Source organism: Esox lucius, chromosome 11 (genome assembly GCF_011004845.1).
Source record: "Esox lucius isolate fEsoLuc1 chromosome 11, fEsoLuc1.pri, whole genome shotgun sequence".
In the NCBI taxonomy this organism is placed as follows: Eukaryota; Metazoa; Chordata; class Actinopteri; order Esociformes; family Esocidae; genus Esox; species Esox lucius.
In genome coordinates this window covers 13,629,685-13,652,107 of record NC_047579.1, presented here as the reverse complement: position 1 = coordinate 13,652,107, position 22,423 = coordinate 13,629,685, and the positions used below count along the sequence as shown (strand labels likewise).

General features: G+C 44.2%; 1 pseudogene; it reads left to right on the top strand.

The window, feature by feature from the left end:
• The window catches only part of LOC117595131, a 91,369-nt pseudogene extending 71,967 nt beyond the window's left edge, over window positions 1-19,402 (top strand).
• Window positions 19,403-22,423: the final 3,021 nt, after the last annotated feature.

Here is a 22,423-nt window from a genome sequence, read left to right as displayed (position 1 = left end):
TGAATACTTTGATTACATTTACAGGCTTGTGGCTCTGTACTTTTAAAACACACAGATCGATTATATATGCATACAAACAAATTAGATGATTCACATTACATATCATCAGTGGTTCAAAGTAAATACGTAAAACTTTAGACCAATATTTTTCTAACAGTCCATCTACTTCTAACGATATCAAGTTTTGCCATTTTTGAGTCATACAGACACGATCCAAGATTTCCTTCATTTGTTGCACACATTCAACATTAACAAAAGTTTGGGATGTGTAGAGTGAAGAATTATTTACTTTCCTTTCAAAATAATTTGCATTATAAGATCTGTAACATTTCTCAAAACACATTTTTGAGTTGTTCTCTCAAAAAACCTACATAAACAGTTACCCATTATACCAATTAAGGATTTCAGGAAACAGATTTTAGACAGTCTGACTGGGAGACAAATCTTCAGGTATGTTCTGCCAGAAAATAATGACTTCCATTACCAGGCCCTGGCTGTCTTTGTTCTTGCCCAGCAGCGAATCAAAGATCTTGTTCCAGGGTCATACTGATGGAGGTTGAATCTTTCAGCTCGTTTAGAAAAACCTAGGAAATTCCACGGACACAAGTTAATTCAAATTTAAGTCCCAAGGATTTCAGGGTTCTGGCCAACACGGATATGAAACTGTCATCAAAATGGTTGATATAATAATACTTGGTACAATCATAGAGACACTGATGCTGCCGCTGAATTCTATGGCCTGTAAGACAACCGTGGCAGTTTTCTTTTTTGTGCTCTTCGAACACAGTCCCTAAAAGTGTTACAATGCAAGCCTTTATGGTGATCACAAAAGTCTGACTCAAACGTCGACCATCAAAAACGTCAGAATCCGGGGTATAGGAAGGCTGGTCAGGTGGTGGTGGTGGTGGGGTATAGGAAGGTAGGTCAGGTGGTGGTGGTGGTGGGGTATAGGAAGGCAGGTCAGGTGGTGGTGGTGGTGGGGTATAGGAAGGCTGGTCAGGTGGTGGTGGTGGTGGGGTATAGGAAGGCAGGTCAGGTGGTGGTGGTGGTGGTGGTGGGGTATAGGAAGGCAGGTCAGGTGGTGGTGGTGGTGGTGGGGTATAGGAAGGCAGGTCAGGTGGTGGTGGTGGTGGTGGTGGGGTATAGGAAGGCAGGTCAGGTGGTGGTGGTGGTGGTGGGGTATAGGAAGGCAGGTCAGGTCAGGTGGTGGTGGTGGTGGTGGGGTATAGGAAGGCAGGTCAGGTGGTGGTGGTGGTGGTGGTGGGGTATAGGAAGGCAGGTCAGGTGGTGGTGGTGGTGGTGGGGTATAGGAAGGCAGGTCAGGTGGTGGTGGTGGTGGGGTATAGAAAGGCAGGTCAGGTGGTGGTGGTGGGGTATAGGAAGGCAGGTCAGGTGGTGGTGGTGGTGGGGTATAGGAAGGCAGGTCAGGTGGTGGTGGTGGTGGTGGGGTATAGGAAGGCAGGTCAGGTGGTGGTGGTGGTGGTGGGGTATAGGAAGGCAGGTCAGGTGGTGGTGGTGGAGGTGGGGTATAGGAAGGCAGGTCAGGTGGTGGTGGTGGTGGTGGTGGGGTATAGGAAGGCAGGTCAGGTGGTGGTGGTGGTGGTGGGGTATAGGAAGGCAGGTCAGGTGGTGGTGGTGGTGGGGTATAGGAAGGCAGGTCAGGTGGTGGTGGTGGTGGGGTATAGGAAGGCAGGTCAGGTGGTGGTGGGGTATAGGAAGGCAGGTCAGGTGGTGGTGGTGGTGGGGTATAGGAAGGCAGGTCAGGGGGTGGTGGTGGTGGGGTATAGGAAGGCAGGTCAGGTGGTTGTGGTGGGGTATAGGAATGCAGGTCAGGTGGTGGTGGTGGTGGGGTATAGGAAGGCAGGTCAGGTGGTGGTGGTGGGGTATAAGAACGCAGGTCAGGTGGTGGTGGTGGTGGGTATCTTCATCAAGCAATGGTATAAAAGATGTTTTAGAACTGTTCGTAATAGGCCTATAGGAGAGAGGTCTTTTCCAACATTGTGAGATAATGTGGGGGTTTAGGTCTCCTGGCTGAGTCCTCTGGCATCAAGGAAGCCATGGTTCTTTGAAAGGGTCTACTTTAGCCCCGCCCTTTTATTGCTGCATAGATCCTTTGACCAGAGGGCGTGGCTTTTTAACCAATACATATCATTCCTGCTTCCATATACATCGTGGCTTTAGCTGGATCGTATTCATAACTATCGTCTGCAACAAGACATCTCCTAAGTTTAACAACGCTCTACCATTGTTGACTTTGTACGTATAGCTCATCAATTTTCCAAAACATGTCATTTTCCAGATCACCCCAGACGTTAACTGATATCCTTACCTCTGACATTTTACCGATCTTTCAGTCTCTTATGTTCATCGTGAGGGAAGAAAGCTCAACAAAAACCGAAAGGAAGTCCATTTTACCTTCAGATTTTTACTGTGTGATGCATTGTCTCTGGAGCTCGGTACACCTTCCCAATCCATCTCCAAACCAGTGTCGATAGTGTAACCTCTCATGCCTGACTTTATTTCATGACACAACACATGGCGTAATACTTCCCAGTCAGTGATTTGGTACTCCACGCCACAGGTGTCATTTGTATATTCAGCTCCCATGGCTAAAATGTACAACTTCACTTTAGAAGCCAGATAATCAAACACAAAGCCGACCATTTTTCCATCCGCCATGTCATGCTGATCCATCAGCTGTTTAAACGGTGGTTTATCTTTTTTTTCACTCCTTCGTTCTGCAGCCTATTTCAAAGGTCAGGGTTGTCACTGGTGTATCACGAAGTACAGATGTCATCTTGAATCTTATACAGAGTAAAAAACGCTTTCAACTGCAAACCAGGAGAAGTCTAGCTCTGATGTATGTGTAAATCTCAGAGAATGAACCAATGGTAAACCTGCTCAACCCAAATATTACCACCCCCAGACTGTTCATACAAACTGTTACTCATAACCCTGTTTGAACCCCCCTCTCATCCCACAGAATCACCTGCTCTACCCCTCCTACATAAATAGACATGTACCCCCCTCTCATCCCACATAATCACCTGCTCTACCCCTCCTACATAAACAGACATGTACCCCCCTCTCATCCCACATAATCACCTGCTCTACCCCTCCTACATAAACAGACATGTACCCCCCTCTCATCCCACATAATCACCTGCTCTACCCCTCCTACATAAACAGACATGTACCCCCCTCTCATCCCACATAATCACCTGCTCTACCCCTCCTTCATAAACAGACATGAACCCCCCTCTCATCCCACATAATCACCTGCTCTACCCCTCCTGCATAAACAGACATGTACCCCCCTCTCATCCCACATAATCACCTGCTCTACCCCTCCTACATAAACAGACATGTACCCCCCTCTCATCCCACATAATCACCTGCTCTAACCCTCCTACATAAACAGACATGTACCCCCCTCTCATCCCACATAATCACCTGCTCTACCCCTCCTACATAAACAGACATGTACCCCCCTCTCATCCCACATAATCACCTGCTCTACCCCTACTACATAAACAGACATGAACCCCCCTCTCATCCCACATAATCACCTGCTCTACCCCTCCTACATAAACAGACATGTACCCCCCTCTCATACCACAGAATCACCTGCTCTACCCCTCCTACATAAACAGACATGAACCCCCCTCTCATCCCACATAATCACCTGCTCTACCCCTCCTACATAAACAGACATGTACCCCCCTCTCATACCACAGAATCACCTGCTCTTCCCCTCCTACATAAACAGACATGTACCCCCCTCTCATCCCACATAATCACCTGCTCTACCCCTCCTACATAAACAGACATGTACCCCCCTCTCATCCCTCATAATCACCTGCTCTACCCCTCCTACATAAACAGACATGAACCCCCCTCTCATACCACATAATCACCTGCTCTACCCCTCCTACATAAACAGACATGTACCCCCCTCTCATCCCACATAATCACCTGCTCTACCCCTCCTACATAAACAGACATGTACCCCCCTCCCTTACCACATAATCACCTGCTCTACCCCTCCTACATAAACAGACATGTACCCCCCTCTCATCCCACAGAATTACCTGCTCTACCCCTCCTACATAAACAGACATGAACCCCCCTCTCATCCCACAGAATCACCTGCTCTACCCCTCCTACATAAACAGACATGAACCCCCCTCTCACCCCACATTATCACCTGCTCTACCCCTCCTACATAAACAGACATGTACCCCCCTCTCATCCCACATAATCACCTGCTCTACCCCTCCTACATAAACAGACATGAACCCCCCTCTCATCCCACATAATCACCTGCTCTACCCATCCTACATAAACAGACATGTACCCCCCTCTCATACCACAGAATCACCTGCTCTACCCCTCCTACATAAACAGACATGAACCCCCCTCTCATCCCACAGAATCACCTGCTCTACCCCTCCTACATAAACAGACATGTACCCCCCTCTCATCCCACATAATCACCTGCTCTACCCCTCCTACATAAACAGACATGAACCCCCCTCTCATACCACATAATCACCTGCTCTACCCCTCCTACATAAACAGACATGTACCCCCCTCTCATACCACAGAATCACCTGCTCTACCCCTCCTACATAAACAGACATGTACCCCCCTCTCATCCCACATAATCACCTGCTCTACCCCTCCTACATAAACAGACATGTACCCCCCTCTCATCCCACAGAATCACCTGCTCTACCCCTCCTACATAAACAGACATGAACCCCCCTCTCATACCACAGAATCACCTGCTCTACCCCTACTACATAAACAGACATGTACCCCCCTCTCATCCCACATAATCACCTGCTCTACCCCTCCTACATAAACAGACATGTACCCCCCTCTCATCCCACATAATCACCTGCTCTACCCCTCCTACATAAACAGACATGTACCCCCCTCTCATACCACATAATCAACTGCTCTACCCCTCCTACATAAACAGACATGTACTCCCCTCTCATACCACATAATCACCTGCTCTACCCCTCCTACATAAACAGACATGAACCCCCGGAAAAAACAACTGTTAAAAACCCGGACATAAATTTACAACCATTAAAATTTCATTTTTCATAATCCTTTTGACCTACCCCTCTCATCCCACATAATCACCTGCTCTACCCCTCCCTCTCTAACCAAACATGAACCCCCCCCAGAAAAACAAATGATACCATCCGGTCATGAATCAAAAAATCATTTTAATATTCTCACACATATGCAGCTGCCAAAAGATCATAGGTCAAAGCAATAAATCACTCTTGATGTAATGTGCCTTATACCATATCTCTCTCATGGGGAATGGTGTGGTACATCAAGGAATACAATATTTTACACACCCTCTTTTCCACAATGAAACTCAATGGATATGAAATACTTATTGACTCATACAGAAAAATATGCCACAGTAAATGTATTTTAGGAAATGTCCAGGAGACTCTATAGAGTGATTGTATGCAAAAACATCAAGGGGCACTGTGTATTTGCAATTGTTGCTGGCATTTTACTCCACCCATAACATTGGCCACAATGCAAATGACTGTATTTGAAATATATATTTCCCTATACAAAAGAACTATAGAATATTTTTTTCTGTATGAGTCAATATGTATTTCATATCCATTGAGTAACATTGTGGCCAATGGGATGGGCGGGGTAAAATCTAAGCCTTCAGAGTAGGTTACGGTGTGTTATTTTTTAATGGAAAAAACAAGTAAATGTAACGTTATTGAACAAAACGGTAAGGTGACCATAATAGGTGACGGTAGCTGATAGTAGCGGGTCGTATTTTTAGCTACGTCGCTAACCAACTATTGGAAAATATCAATATTTCCAATGTAATTTCAGAAATTATCATTAAATAATTGCTAGCTAACATTTGAATGTCACTAATAATCGCTAAAAATGTATTACTCTGTACAAAAACATATATTCTGTTGGCTATGCCGATAATAGGGGGTTGTAGACCTCTAGTCTTTGGAAGTGTGTTTCTCTCCATTATGTGCTTACAGGTCTAATCAGATAGAGAGAGAAGAGGAGACTGCCTCTAAAATGAGTCTTTCTGGGGAGAGGAAGGAGGGGGCCTCTGCCTCTAAAATCACTATTTTTGGGGAACATCAATCAAATTTATTTATAAAGCCCTTTTTACAACAGCAGTTGTCACAAAGTGCTTTACAGAGACACCCGGCCTTAAACCCCAAGGAGCAAACAACAGTAGTGTTGAATTTCAGTGGCTAGGAAAAACTCCCTAAGAAGGTCGAATTTTAAGAAGAAACCTAGAGAGGACCCAGGCTCAAAGGTGTGACCAGTCCTCTTCTGGCTGTGCTGGGTGAGATATTAAGAGTCCAATTGGAATAATAAATACATTTCTCTGGGCTAAATCCAGAGTCTATTGGATTTTAGACTAGGTCAGAAGTATGACCAGGTGGACAAGGACAGGGACAGCAACGGGCCCCCCAAACCAGGTAATCCGCAGGTGTGGACCAGGACCTCATCTCCTTCTAAAATGTAAAACTGGAGGAAACTGAGAAAAGTTATTAGTACATCCCTCATATCCCCCAGCACAATAATATAGCAGCGTAACACCTTGGAACTGAGACAGGGGGGTCTGGTGACACTCTGGCACTACCCGGGGGAGGCCCCGGACAGGGCCCAACAGGCAGGAAATCAATCCAACCACATTGCCAGGCATCAACCAAAGGGACACCCACCAACCGCAACCCCCCTGAATGAGGGCCGAGTATTGCTAGCGGCGTACAGCCCAATTGCACAAGTGCGCAACAGAGAGTCAACAACAAGCCAGTGACTCTTCCCCCGAAAGGCATTGGAGGGAGGGCATCCCAGTGGCGACGAGAGCCCACCTGGCAAGACAGCAAGGGTGGAAAGTATTAAGCCTACTGGTCACCTTCACGCCCCCGGGCCAGGCTACACCTAATTATAAACCGTGCTGTAGAGATGAGTTTTTAGTAGACACTTGAAAGTTTGCACTGAGTTTGCATTTATAATCTTAATTGGCAGATCATTCCACAGGAGTGGAGCTCTATGAGAAAAGGCCCTGCCGCCAACTGTTTGTTTAGAAATTCTAGGTACAATTAAAAGGCCTGCATCTTGCGATCTAAGGTTACGTGTAGGTATGTATGGCTGGATCATTTCAGCAAGGTAAGTAGGAGCAAGTCCATGTATTGATTTATAGGTTAAGAGTAAAACCTTAAAATCAGCCCTAACCCTAACAGGCAGCCAATGTAAGGATGCCAGGACAGGAGTAATGTGTTAAAAAAATGTTGTTCTAGTTAGAATTCTAGCAGCCGTGTGCAGCACTAATTGAAGTTTATTTATTAATTTGTCTGGATAACCAGAGCATAACAGAAGAGCATTGCAGTAATCTAATCTAGAAGTAACGAAAGCATGGATTAATTTTTCTGCATCATTGAGGAACAATGTGTATGGCCCGGGGGACCTATAAATGGTAGCTATGTAAAATGATTTATCGGCCTGGTTAACTTTCATGAGTAAAACTTCGAAAGAATGAAACTCTGTGATATGTTTGAGAGTAAGTTTATATTTGCTGTCATAAATATTAGCGACACCCCCTCATTTTCGGGATGCACGAGGGATATGATCACTAGTATAGCCAGGAGGAGAGGCCTCACTTAAGGCAGTGAATTCATTAGGCTTTAGCCACGTTTCACATAAACCAATAGCATCTAGTTTATGATCAGAGATTAATTAATTTACTGCAACTGCCTTTGGAGCAAGGGATCTAACATTTAGGAGTCCCATTTTGAGATGCGAAGTGATACAATTATTTTTATTTTTGACCGAGGTGGAGGAAGGCTTTATCTTAATAAGGTTGTTTTTGTTAGCACTACCTTGTTTAACTTTTCTCAGCCTGGAACGAGTCACAGTGGCAATAGGTAAAGCTGTACTAACTACTCTGGCTATGCTATTGACAGACTCCACTATGCTAGCAGGCTGGCTAACAGCCTGCAGCCTGACCTGCACCCTGTCTCATGTTAAAGCTATAGGAGTGAGACTCCTGTCAATGTTCCTAGATAAAAGAAGAGCACCACTCCAGCTAGGATGGAGTCCGTCGCCCCTCAGCAGATCAGGCCTGGCCCTATTTCTGGGAGAGTCCCAAAAAGAAAGCCAGTTATCTACAAACTCTACCTCCTGCGACGGGCAGAACTCCGTTTTCAGCCAGCGATTGAGTTGCGCAAGTCTGCTGTAGGGGGCCAGAGACAATTACTCGATGCCGACACATCTTTCTAGCTAATTTACACGCTGATGCTATGTTCTGCTTCGTAACCTCTGACTGTTTCATCCTAACGTCGTTGGTGCCAACATGGATAACAATATCTCTGTACTCTCTATACATGCCAGTTTTAGACTTCGCTAGCACCAACCCCAGATTTGCGGCTACGTCGGTGGCTCTGCCCCCCGGTAAACAATGTACGATTGCCGGCTGATTCTTTAGTCTAATACTGCGTGTAATGGAATCGCCAATGACTAAAGTTTTCAGTTTTTCAAGGCCACCGGTAGAACATGTCTGCCGATCATTCCCCTCTGAAGACGGCTCGGGCCTTGACTCCGACTCCAGTGGGGAAAACCTGTTCGAAGTCTCAGTTGGTTTTAGCAACGATTCAGGTTTAACTGGTCGACGGCATTTCTTCCCAGTGACCAAGAGAAAGTTATTGCCCGGCTGCAGGAGCTGTGCCGGGGGGCTAACAAAACTATCGTTTCTACCTGGTGGCACTGACGCAGATTTTTCTATTTCTACACTAGCATAATCCTTGCCTGGCATTTGCGTCAGAAGCCGAGCCTCTAACTCTGCTATCTTTAACTTAAGACGAACATTCTCCTCCGTGTTGTTGCTACAACAATTACAGTGAAAAGGCATTGTAATGATACTTAGCGTCGGGTGTTCAGGGGTGAGGAGTTATGTTAATTATGTCCAAAAAGAGTCCCGGTGTAGAAAAGTTGGGTAAGAGGTCAACAGATAAATATTGCGTTGGTAAAACTCTAAAATAGAATTTTGACCAATTAGTTTATATCGAGTAAATTCGAAAAAGTTTGGCAGGTAGCCAGGTAGGTAACAGCAAGCAGAGTACAGCACGTCAACAATCCGACAATGCAGAGAACATGACACCACAGCTAAGAGGTACATTTTGTGAATGGGTTTGTACATCTGAGTTTAGAGTAGAAAAGTGACTGAATATTTTCCCATAAGATGCATTTATTGGGGCTGGTACAATGGGAGTATAATGCGTTTTATGACCCACAAAAGTCAAAATAGTTTGTTACATATTCAACCTTATGGGCATTTGTTATCTTCATTTATATGTCACAAGCATGTTTTGAGTTCCCTTTGTTATCCAGTAATGTGGGAGAACATGAAGTGCTGTATATTTTTAGTAATTTACAAGAGGTGTTGCTATTGTATCGGCCAGCAGAAGGAGACACTTACTCTAGTAGTTGATTAACCCGCTCTCACTCTAGTGCTGCTCTCACCAGCCTGTCTAGTAGTCAGTTAGTTGACAGAGAAGAAGACAACTAAACAAAGGCTGAGGAACCAGAAAAACATGATTTAAAACGTTATATAGAAGGTGAGGAATTCATAAAACATATGATATGAAACACCAAGCTAAGGAGATGATATAATTGTTATTTTGTGAGTGCATTTTTATAGTTTTATTAAATTGTAAATATATGTTAGCATGTCGGCTATTTTTATCTACAAAGAAAGTGAAGGAGGTAGTCCTTATTGATAACAGAGCTAAACAGAGAGTCTACTTGAAGTAGGTCATTATCAATGTTTAAATCCTGCTACATCAGTTAGCAAGTCAGCCTACATTTTTATTCACTATACATTTATATACTTAATGTGGCCAATAAGTAACAACTTATAATGTACAGCACCAACAATACCGCTTCTGTTTTATCTCCATTACACTGAATGTAATTTACATGTCACAAACATGACCAAACCAAGGTTACTAAAACAGATACAGTATTGACTTCAAATGTCTGTTAGCTCCTCCTACTGTTGACTTGTGTAATACATGTTTTGAGGCAGGTCAGTTAGCACAGGTAAACTGAAAGTAAAGTTCCTGCACAGGATCCATTTTGATTTGACGTGGCTGTATAATATATATTTTTCAATATTTGAACTGAAAAAGGTAATACAAATTGTTTCATAATGAGTAATCAAAGAACAAAGCAGAGAGAGTGATCATTTGGAGTAAGTCATTATCAGTGTTAAAGTGCTGTAACATCAATGTAGTTATTCAGTCCACATTCTCAAATGTGTTGATTTGTTGTCAGTAAAATCTATGTAAAAGCTAAAGCATAATTTACTTCTGTGTTTGTTATTTACTGGTATTTGATTATAGTAATGCTTGTTATTCTTCAGTTTGTATCTGATCAATACATTGTGACTTCTAGTCTTTGAGTCTTGATCCAGGAAGTGTGTTTCTCTCCATTATGTGCTTACAGGTCTAATCAGATAGAGAGAGAAGAGGGGACTTCCTCTAAAATGAGTCTTACTGGGGAGAGGGAGGTTGAGGGCTCTGCCTCTAAAATCAGAATGTTTGGTGAAAATGACACCAGAGCTAAAAGGTGAAATAATAATAATTTGGTTTGAGAATGGATTTCCACATCTTTGGTCAGAGTAGAAAAGTGACTGAATATTTCCCGCTGTTGTGTTGAAGGGTAAAATGGCAGAAGAGAACTTCAAAACAGGAGATTCAGGGTGAGAAATAAAGAGAAGCTGGGTTTTGATAAGTTTTAGATACTGTTGTATCTGTTTACTAATGTTTTAAATCCAGGTTTGTGTTTAATATTGATGCTATGGGTGTTTTAGTTTAATATTTAAATTAATTAACTAAACTTTCATAATGTGTATTACATATCAGTGCTGAGGTTTTAGTATAATATTTATATGGTTAACTTACACTTTTCAGGTGTGTAATATTTATTTATACCATTGTATAGATATAGATCATGGAAATGGTTAACCGGCATTATACAATATACCATGGTAATAAATAAATAAGAATAAGATTGCCTTTTTATAGTTTAATAAATTGATAAATACATGTTAGCTTTGAAGCTAATGTCGGCTATCGGTATCACACACACACACACACACACACACACAAGGCAATTTTGGTATATGTACTTTTTGTCAGAAATAATACATGAAAAATAATATATATTGAGTTTAGGAGATTAATACCAAGGCCTTTTTTACAAATGGTTTTTAGTAACTTTGTGATTTGAAATTGAAGTGTGGCCTTGACAAATGACAGAGGTTATATTGAGATTAAATTGAAAAAAGAGAAAAAGAACCAGAGAACCAGTTCAATTATTCATAGAAAATCTTCAAGCCCAGAAAACCCTTCATCTTCTCACAATACTATATCCAGATTGAGGTTTATGATGAACTTTGTGTGTTGTGGTTTTTAACTGTGATTTAAATGGATTTAGGAGCCCACATGTTTCTATTACAGAGATACAATAGTGAATGTTGGATTATGTATAGTAGCATTTATTTGTTTTTTTATTTGAAAAAAGTTGTTAGTCCTGAAATCTGAAGCACAAAACTGTGTGAGTCTGTACAAACTCTCGAAGTGTAGATGTAATGTCATGTTTTGTCCACAGAGACCAACAGGAGAGATCAGAGTCTGAGATTCTCAGTGGTCAATCTGTCCAGAGTCATCAAACAGACCTGTCCTCTATATTCAGTGTATGTGGTCCTGTTATCTACATTTATTTATTTTTACCTTAAGTAAAGTTAACCTGTCAGTCTTTCATGCATTTGTTAATATCTTTTGATATTTAAAGGACTTTATTTTAGTCTAACTTTTTCACTTTCACTTTTTCACTTTCAGTTACTTGAACAGAATATCATGATATTTGTGAAGAAGGAGTTAAAGAGGTTTAAGATAATGCTGAGTTCAGATCTCCCAGAAGGATTTGAGAGTCAGAGGGAGGATGAGGAAGGTGTGGACCCTGAAGATGAGAAGCAGGAGAGCAGTGCCAACGAGGGGGCTCTGAAGATCACACTGCATGTCCTGAGGAACATGAAGCAGAAGGATCTTGCTGACACACTGGAGAAAAGTAAGAGTTGTCTGACTTTACTGTTGAATGTTCCAAATGATATTATAGTGACCTTGAGACAACGTATAACAACCTCTTCTGTGTTGAAGAACTTAACATGGAAGAAAGAGACGAGAGACAGATACGTATCTTACAATTTTGTGTTCATGATATATTGACAAAATATTTGCAATAACTTGTTGCGCAATCTAAAAATGCAAAATGACTTTTCACTAGATTTGAGGTTTAATAAATTAAAAAAATCTCTAATGATGTATGCACTGCCAAGAAATACAATAGGCACCTTTACAAAGGCTGAAACACCAGACTCTTCTAGCGAACAGCGTTCAGATTCCCTTTGCGGAAGCAAAGTTAGTTTGTAGTCTGTGTCCATGCGATCATTTGTTTTTTAGTGTTGATTAAGTACCGTGTCTAAAAAGCCAATACTTGTGACTGGCCCTGTTTGAGAGTTGACAGGTATTCCTCTACTGTGGAGACTTAACTTAAAAGCATATCCTAAGAAAAACTTTAGATTACATTGAAGTGCCAGAAAACCTGGTACACCAGTCTAATACTTGGTTGGTCTCCCATGGGAGCACCTTTATCCATGAGGGAACGTTGCACAGTCCTCATGCTGATGTTTGTTGAGGGCCCAGCATTGAATGCAGATGTTATCTGAGGCAGTGTTGCAGGTCTATCGGGTGAAACAATTCTTGCTAGTTGATGCTGGTCACGTTCTCCCACAGTCTTTTTATGGCCATACTGCTGTCGTCAGTTGGATGTTTGGCCAGAATTCTTGGATTCACAGTACACCCTTTAAATGGTAGTGTGTGGAAATCCAAACTTCTCCTCTACCTCCGAAATGCTATGACCCATCTCTCAAGCTCCACCTATTAATCAGCGTTGAAAATAGCTTAAATCATGATAACTTGCCATTCTCATGGTGGAAACAGCTCTAGATGCTTCTACATATGTCTTTACCTTTATATATGCACTGGCAGACACAACCAATGACCTGCATGGCTGGCGTTGCTATGGATTTTGAAAGGGCTCATCTGAACCAGTTTTTCTAAAACTTAAGTGAAGATTCAACTTCATTGTCATTGAACAGTACAACAAGTACAGTACAACAAAATGTAGTATCATCTAACCAGAAGTGCAATTAGAAGAGGGTAGAAAATGTACAAGTATTAAATATTATATAAGTATTAAGTATAATGTATGTACAAGTATTAAGTATAATATAAGTATTAAGTATAATGTATGTACAAGTATTAAGTATAATATAAGTATTAAGTATAATGTTAGTATTAAGTATAATATAAGTATTAAGTATAATATAAGTATTAAGTATAATGTAAGTATTAAGTATAATATAAGTATTAAGTATAATGTATGTACAACTGGGATGTATTAATGTGCAAATAATGCAAATGCAAGTACAAATCACAGTTCTGATCCCCAGTTTGCTGCCTGTCTGGAACTCTAAAAGGTTATAAAGGGTTGTCAGGTCTCCTGTACCACCAGTACAACATGTCCTGTTCTGTAGACATGGTCTTTATTTATTCATGTTTTATCAGTCCAATATGACTGTCAGTTGAAATAAACCCTTGTGTTGTAAGAAAACCAATGTTTTAGTTATCATATGTTATGAATCTATTTTGATGGGTTTTCCCATAACCTTCGTGTTGTTGCATATGTTTAAGAATATCTAAATTAATATCAGTACTGCAATAATCACAACAAATATCGCAATATAACATTTTGCCAATATTTTGCAAACTTTATTGATTACAATTTATTACAATACTGCAATTTAAAAGAACATTCATATTCATATTCTTTGTGTAATTCATTAATTGATGAAATATTGTAAGCCTTTATAGAGACATCATTGATATCATCTGGATTATTTATTTCAGATGAGCTTGCAGTGATTTACCAACATGATCTCAAATCTAACCTGAAGAAGAAGTGTCAGTGCTTATTTGAGGGTATCGCTAAACAAGGGAACCCAACACTTCTCAATAAGATCTACACAGAGCTCTACATCACAGAGGGTGGAAGTGGAGGAGTCAATAATGAACATGAGGTGAGACAGATTGAGACAACAACCAGGAAACAAACAAGACCGGAGACAGCAATCAAATGTAATGACATCTTCAAACCCACACCTGGACAAGACAAACCTATCAGAACTGTGATGACAAAGGGTGTTGCTGGAATTGGAAAAACTGTTTCTGTGCAGAAGTTCATCCTGGACTGGGCTGAAGGAAAAGCCAATCAGGAAGTCCAATTTGTATTTCCCCTCCCTTTTAGAGAGCTGAATTTAATGAAAGGGGATGAGCTCAGTTTGATTCAACTCATCAATTATTTCTCAGTTGAAACCAATAAAGCAAGAATCTCTAAGTACAACACATACAAAGTTCTGTTCATCTTTGATGGTCTTGATGAGTGCCGACTGCCCCTTGACTTCCAGAACAACAAGAGCTGTTGTGATGTGACAGAGTCAACCTCAGTGGATGTGCTGCTGACAAACCTCATCAAGGGAAATCTGCTTCCCTCTGCTCTCCTCTGGATAACTACCAGACCTGCAGCAGCCAATCAGATCCCTTCAGGGTGTGTTGGCCTGGTGACAGAGGTGAGAGGGTTCAATGACCTACAGAAAGAGGAGTACTTCAGGAAGAGATTCACTGATGAGGACCTGGCCAGCAGAATCATCTCACACATAAAGACATCAAGGAGCCTCCACATCATGTGTCACATACCAGTCTTCTGTTGGATCGTTGCTACAATCCTTGAGCACATGTTGACTACAGATGATAAAGGAGAGCTGCCCAAGACCCTAACAGACATGTACTCACACTTCCTTGTGTTTCAGTCCAAACACAGGAATGTAAAGTATGATGGGAAAAAAGTGACAGAACCACACTGGAATAAAGAGAGCATTCTGACACTGGGAAAACTGGCTTTTCAACAGCTACAGAAAGGCAATCTGATTTTCTATGAAGAAGACCTGAAAGAGTGTGGCATTGATATCAATGAAGCATCAGTGTACTCAGGAGTCTGTACACAGATCTTTAAAGAGGAATGTGGGTTGAACCAGGACAAGGTGTTCTGCTTTGTCCATCTGAGTATTCAGGAGTTTTTAGCGGCTGTCTATGTGTTTCTCTCATTCAAAAACAACAATAAGAATCTAATGGATGAACAACAATCAACCTTCATAACACGTCTACTCTGGACAATACCTGAAATAGATTTTCACAAGACTGCTGTGGATAAAGCCTTACAGAGTAAGACTGGACACCTGGACCTTTTCCTCCGCTTCCTTCTGGGTCTCTCACTGGAGTCAAATCAGAAGCATTTATGAGGTCTACTGACAAAGACCAGAAGCAGCTCACAGAGCCATGAAGAAACAGTCAAGTACATCAAGGAGAAGATCAGGGAGAATCCCTCTTCAGAGAGGTGCATCAATCTGTTCCACTGTCTGAATGAACTGAATGATCATTCTCTAGTGGAGGAGATCCAAAGATACCTGAGTTCAGGACGTCCCTCCAGAGAAGAACTGTCACCTGCACAGTGGTCAGCTCTGGCCTTTGTATTACTGACTTCAGAAGAGGAGATTGATGTGTTTGACCTGAAGAAATACTCCTCATCTGAGGAAGGTCTTCTGGGGATGTTGCCAGTGATCAAAACCTGCAGAACTGCTCTGTAAGTACAGTCATGCAAATTACCCCCCCCCCAACACAAACCCTCATTTTACATACCATACCATACCATACCATCTTCTTCCGCTTATCCGGGGCCGGGTCGCGGGGGCAGCAGTCTAAGCAGGGATGCCCAGACTTCCCTCTCCCCAGACACTTCCTCCAGCTCTTCCGGGGGGACACCGAGGCGTTCCCAGGCCAGCCGGGAGACAAAGTCCCTCCAGCGTGTCCTAGGTCTTCCCCGGGGTCTCCTCCCGGTGGGACGGGACCGGAACACCTTCCCAGGAAGGCGTTCCGGAGGCATCCGAAAAAGATGCCCAAACCACCTCAGCTGACCCCTCTCGATGTGGAGGAGCAGCGGCTCTACTCTGAGCTCCTCCCAGGTGACCGAGCTTCTCACCCTATCTCTAAGGGATCGCCCGGCCACCCTGCGGAGAAAGCTCATTTCGGCCACCTGTAGCCGGGATCTTGTCCTTTCGGTCATGACCCAAAGCTCATGACCATAGGTGAGAGTAGGAACGTAGATTGACTGGTAAATCGAGAGCTTCGCCTTGCGGCTCATCTCTTTCTTCACCATGACAGACCGATACATCGACTGCATTACTGCAGAAGCTGCACCGATCCGTCTGTCAATCTCCCGTTCCATCCTTCCCTCACTCGTGAACAAGACCCCTAGATACTTAAACTCCTCCACTTGAGGTAGGCACTCTCCACCAACCTGAAGTGGACAAGCCACCCTTTTCCGACTGAGGACCATGGCCTCGGATTTGGAGGTACTGATTTTCCTCCCCACCGCTTCACACTCGGCTGCAAACCGTCCCAGCGCATGCTGAAGGTCCTGGTTAGAAGGGGCCAACACGACAACATCATCTGCAAAGAGCAGAGACGAAATTGTGTGGTCCCCAAACCTGACACCCCCCGGCCCCTGGCTGCGCCTAGAAATTCTGTCCATAAAAATTACGAACAGAACCGGTGACAAAGGGCAGCCCTGCCGGAGTCCAACATGCACTGGGAACAAGTCTGACTTACTGCCGGCAATGCGGACCAAGCTCCTGTTTCGGTTGTACAGGGACCTGACAGCCCTTAGCAAAGGACCCAGGACCCCATATTCCCGAAGCACCCTCCACAAGATGCCGCGAGGGACACAGTCGAATGCCTTCTCCAAATCCACAAAACACATGTGGATTGGTTGGGCAAACTCCCATGAACCCTCCAACACCCCGTAGAGGGTATAGAGCTGGTCCAGTGTTCCACGGCCCGGACGAAAACCACACTGTTCCTCCTGAATCCGAGGTTCTACTATCGGCCGTATTCTCCTCTCCAGAACCCTGGCATAGACTTTTCCGGGGAGGCTGAGAAGTATGATTCCCCTATAGATGGAACACACCCTCCGGTCCCCCTTCTTAAAAAGAGGGACCACCACCCCGGTCTGCCATCCCAGAGGCACTGTCCCCAACTGCCACGCAATGTTGCACAGGCGTGTCAACCAAGACAGCCCCACAACATCAAGAGACTTGAGGTACTCAGGGCGGATCTCATCCACCCCCGGTGCCTTGCCACCGAGGAGTTTCTTAACCACCTCTGTGACTTCAGCCCGGGTGATGGACGAGTCCACCTCTGAGCCTTGATCCTCTGCTTCCTCAATGGAAAACGTGACAGCGGGATTGAGGAGATCCTCGAAGTACTCCTTCCACCGCCCGACGACATCCTCAGTTGAGGTCAACAGCTGCCCACCTCTACTGTAAACAGCATTGGTAGGGCACTGTTTCCCTCTCCTGAGGCGCCGGATGGTTTGCCAGAATCTCTTCGAGGCCAGCCGATAGTCCTTCTCCATGGCCTCACCGAACTCCTCCCAGGCCCGAGTTTTTGCCTCCACAACCACCCGGGCTGCAGCCCGCTTGGCCTGTCGGTACCCGTCAGCTGCCTCAGGAGTCCCACAAGCCAACCAGGCCTGATAGGACTCCTTCTTCAGCTTGACGGCATCCCTTACTTCCGGTGTCCACCACCGGGTTCGGGGATTTCCGCCTCGACAGGCACCGGAGACCTTACGGCCACAGCTCCGAGCGGCCGCTTCGACAATGGCGGTGGAGAACATGGTCCACTCTGACTCAATATCTCCAGCCTCCCTCGGGATCCAGTCGAAGCTCTGCCGGAGGTGGGAGTTAAAGATCTCTCTGACAGGAGACTCGGCCAGACGTTCCCCGCAGACCCTTACAGTACGCTTGGGCCTGCCGAGTCTGTCCAGCTTCCTCCCCCGCCATCGGATCCAACTCACCACCAGGTGGTGATCAGTTGACAGCTCCGCCCCTCTCTTCACCCGAGTGTCCAAGACATACGACCGCAGGTCAGATGAGACGACAACAAAGTCGATCATCGACCTGCGGCCTAGGGTGTCCTGGTGCCACGTGGACTGATGGACACCCTTATGCTTGAACATGGTGTTCGTTATGGACAAACTGTGACTAGCACAGAAGTCCAATAACTGAACACCACTCGGGTTCAGATCAGGGGGGCCGTAATCTTTGATTATTTTTTAAACCTTGTTGTAAAATGCTCCCAGTTCTGTCTTGGATGCCAGGTTGCTTTCACTCACTGACCTCTACTTGACACCTAATTCACCAGTTTATGTACATTCTACAACAGGTTGGTCAAACAGGTGGTGTTGGGGACATGAGTTACAGGCAGTGACATGAGACACTATCAGTAAATAGTGTCTCAACTATTTCAAAAAATGTTTCAACTGAACTCATAACCTCAAATTATTTATTACTGATCTGGAGATGTCACTATTGTGAACTGTTTATTAACTAAATTCATCTTTAGTAACTATTTCGTATTTTTTAACAATGTTCTAAGGGCTTAAAAAGCCTTGGTTGCCCATCAGTACTTAGAAGTTTATAGACTTTTGTTAATGTGAGTCGTTTATGAAATCATGATAACATGATAATCTCTGTACAGGCTGTCAGGCTGTCTGGTCACAAAGGAAGGCTGTGCTTCTCTGGTCTCAGCTCTGAAGTCAAACCCCTCACACCTGAAAGAACTGGATCTGAGCTACAATCACCCAGGAGACTTGGGAGTCAGACTGCTCTCTGCTGGACTGGAGGATCCACACTGGAGACTGGAGAAACTCAAGTAAGTCCTTTAGATGTTTGCTGAATCAGTAATCAGTAATGTGGTATTAAGTTGTCATGTTGTTTTGCATTATGTAATATGTGTCTAATACAGACCTGCCTACCTGTAATCATTTTGTGTAGCAATTGTTAATCATAGGAAAACATTATTTACTGTATCCATGAAATGCAGTTTTCCCCTGAAATATAAATAAATATTCTAACACTGTGACTGAACACCCAAAATATTATTTAAACTCAACTCATCCCTTCTCCTCTTAAACCCAGTCTTAATCTCAGCCTCTCCCCCTCATATCACCCACACTGCCTCAACACATGATCCACTGTCTCAACTTCCTGACAATGGTCACACTGACCTGTTGGATGTTTCCCTATCAGATGTAATGTATTGTTTAAATGACTGTGTCCCACCCACAGTCTAGTTAACACAGATTCCTCCACTCTGCTCCTAGCTGTCCTCCTTCCATCCCCAACTACACCCTGTATTCTGAACAGGTGTCTGTCGTGTCTCCATTCCACTGCTCCTGCCACCTCCTCATCACCTCAGTCCAGACAATACATTTATCCACTTCTCCTCAACTCTCTCAATGTGCTCAATCCAAGTCAGTCTGGCATCAGAATACACCCCAAGGAATCTAAAGACCCCCACCCTCTCCAAATCCTTCCTATACAATCTCAGCTGGACCTCATCACCCCTCTTCCTTGTGTAGAAAGACATCCACCACTGTCTCCCTGTTCACCTGTGTCTTCCTGACCTCTGTTTCTAAACAGAACACAGGGTCCATAGTACCCCTCCCCTTCCTGACCTCTGGTTCTAAACAGAACACAGGGTCCATAGTACCCCTCCCCTTCCTGACCTCCGATTCTAAACAGAACACAGGGTCCATAGTACCCCTCCCCTTCCTGACCTCTGCTTCTAAACAGAACACAGGGTCCATAGTACCCCTCCCCTTCCTGACATCTGCTTCTAAACAGAACACAGGGTCCATAGTACCCCTCCCCTTCCTGACCTCTGCTTGTAAACAGAACACAGGGTCCATAGTGCCCCTCCCCTTCCTGACCTCTGCTTCTAAACAGAACACAGGGTCCATAGTACCCCTCCCCTTCCTGACCTCTGCTTCTAAACAGAACAGAGGGTCCATAGTACCCCTCCCCTTCCTGACCTCTGCTTCTAAACAGAACACAGGGTCCATAGCAGTTACTACCCCAGAACCGGCCGCACCAATTTAAAAATAAATATGGTGTGTTAATTGGAGGAGGGGTTGTGTATGGTGTGTGATGGGTGGAGGGGTGGTTTATGTTTGTGTTATCGGGGAGTGGGGCTTGTGTGGTTGCTTGTGTTGCAGGTATGTGTGTGTGTGTGTGTGTGTGTGTAAAACAGGTTGTGTGTCACTGAATGACAGTCTGCTCCTCTGCTTCTTCCACAGTATGGATCATGGTGGAGAGTGGAGGTTGAAATCAGGACCGAAGAAATGTAAGTGAATTATTATACAGAACACATATACAGCTGGTGTGTGTGTGTCTCTGTGTGTGTGTGTGTGTGTGTGTGTGTGTGTGTCTGTGTCTGTGTGTGTGTGTGTGTGTGTCTGTGTGTGTGTGTTTGTGTGTGTGTGTACATGTCTGTGTGTGTAAGTTTGTCCATATTTGTTTCATTCTGCATGTGTGTGTATAATATGAATGATGATGATGTGTAATATTGTGTCTTGGTCTCATCCATCAGATGTCTGTGATCTCACACTGGACCCAAACACAGTAAACAGAAACCTCTCTCTGTCTGAGGAGAACAGAAAGGTGACAAGGAGGAGAGAGGAGCAGCCGTATCCTGATCACCCAGAGAGATTTGAGGACGTGACACAGGTGTTGTGTAGAGAGGGTCTGTCTGGATGCTGTTACTGGGAGGTAGAGTGGAGTGGGGGAGGAGCTGATATAGGAGTGACATATAAAGAAATCAATAGGAGAGGAGTGGGTTTTGACTGTTGTCTTGGACACAATGACAAGTCCTGGAGTCTGTACTGTTATGATGACTGTTACTCTGTCAGGCACAGTAAGAAGACAACTGACATACCTGTCACCTCCTCAGACTCCCACAGAGTAGGAGTGTATCTGGACTGGCCAGCCGGCACTCTGTCCTTCTACAGGGTCTCCTCTGACACACTGACCCACCTGTACACATTCAACACCACATTCACTGAGCCCCTCTATCCAGGGTTTGGGGTTGATTCTGACTCCTCAGTGTCTCTGTGTCTGATGGTCCCTGTGTCGCTCTAATCATGGTCATGTTCAGTAGGACACTGTAGTAAAACACTGACAATAACTCTCTAGTAGTGAGTAAATACATCATATGATTGTAAATATTCTTGATTAAACACCACTGAAGATGTAACCTGTAAACTAGAGTCATTAATCAATAGAATGAATCACCACACTGGTCTGTAAAACCTTCACATTTAGAAATCATTCTTCTGGTTGTTATTGTTCATCATTGGTGTTTGTAAACATGGATGTCTGTAGAATGTTTATTTTTTTAATTGTTGACAAAACATTCCTGCTTCTGTATGATTTTCAGTGTCCCAGATTTGACAGAATAAAAAAGGTGTTTTAAAACATATTATTTAGGATTGTTTTATATATAATGTGTGTGTGTGTGTGTGTGTGTGTGTGCACAGACAAAATGCTGTAAAAACTTTACTAAACACAGACCACCAAAGCCATTGGATTGATGTGACAGTTGACCGTCCAACAACAGAAACTTAGTGAACCTCCTCCTGTTAACTGATCTACTAACCACGAAGAAAGAGAACCATGTAGCACACCAGGTGAACAGAACCTGATAGAAACATGGATAGAAAACACACACACACATCTTCTCCTGTGTTTCAGGGTGTCTCTGTCCCCTCTGATCCAGTGTCTCCTCTCTACCTCCCTCTCCTGTCCCCTCTGATCCAGTGTCTCCTCTCTACCTCCCTCTCCTGTTTACTCTGATCCAGTGTCTCCTCTCTACCTCCCTCTCCTGTCCCCTCTGATCCAGTGTCTCCTCTCTACCTCCCTCTCCTGTTTACTCTGATCCAGTGTCTCCTCTCTACCTCTCTCTCCTGTCCCCTCTGATCCAGTGTCTCCTCTCTACCTCCCTCTCCTGTTTACTCTGATCCAGTGTCTCCTCTCTACCTCTCTCTCCTGTCCCCTCTGATCCAGTGTCTCCTCTCTACCTCCCTCTCCTGTCCCCTCTGATCCAGTGTCTCCTCTCTACCTCCCTCTGCTGTCCCCTCTTATCCAGTGTCTCCTCTCTACCTCCCTCTCCTGTTTACTCTGATCCAGTTTCTCCTCTCTACCTCCCTCTCCTGTCCCCTCTGATCCAGTGTCTCCTCTCTACCTCCCTCTCCTGTTTACTCTGATCCAGTGTCTCCTCTCTACCTCTCTCTCCTGTCCCCTCTGATCCAGTGTCTCCTC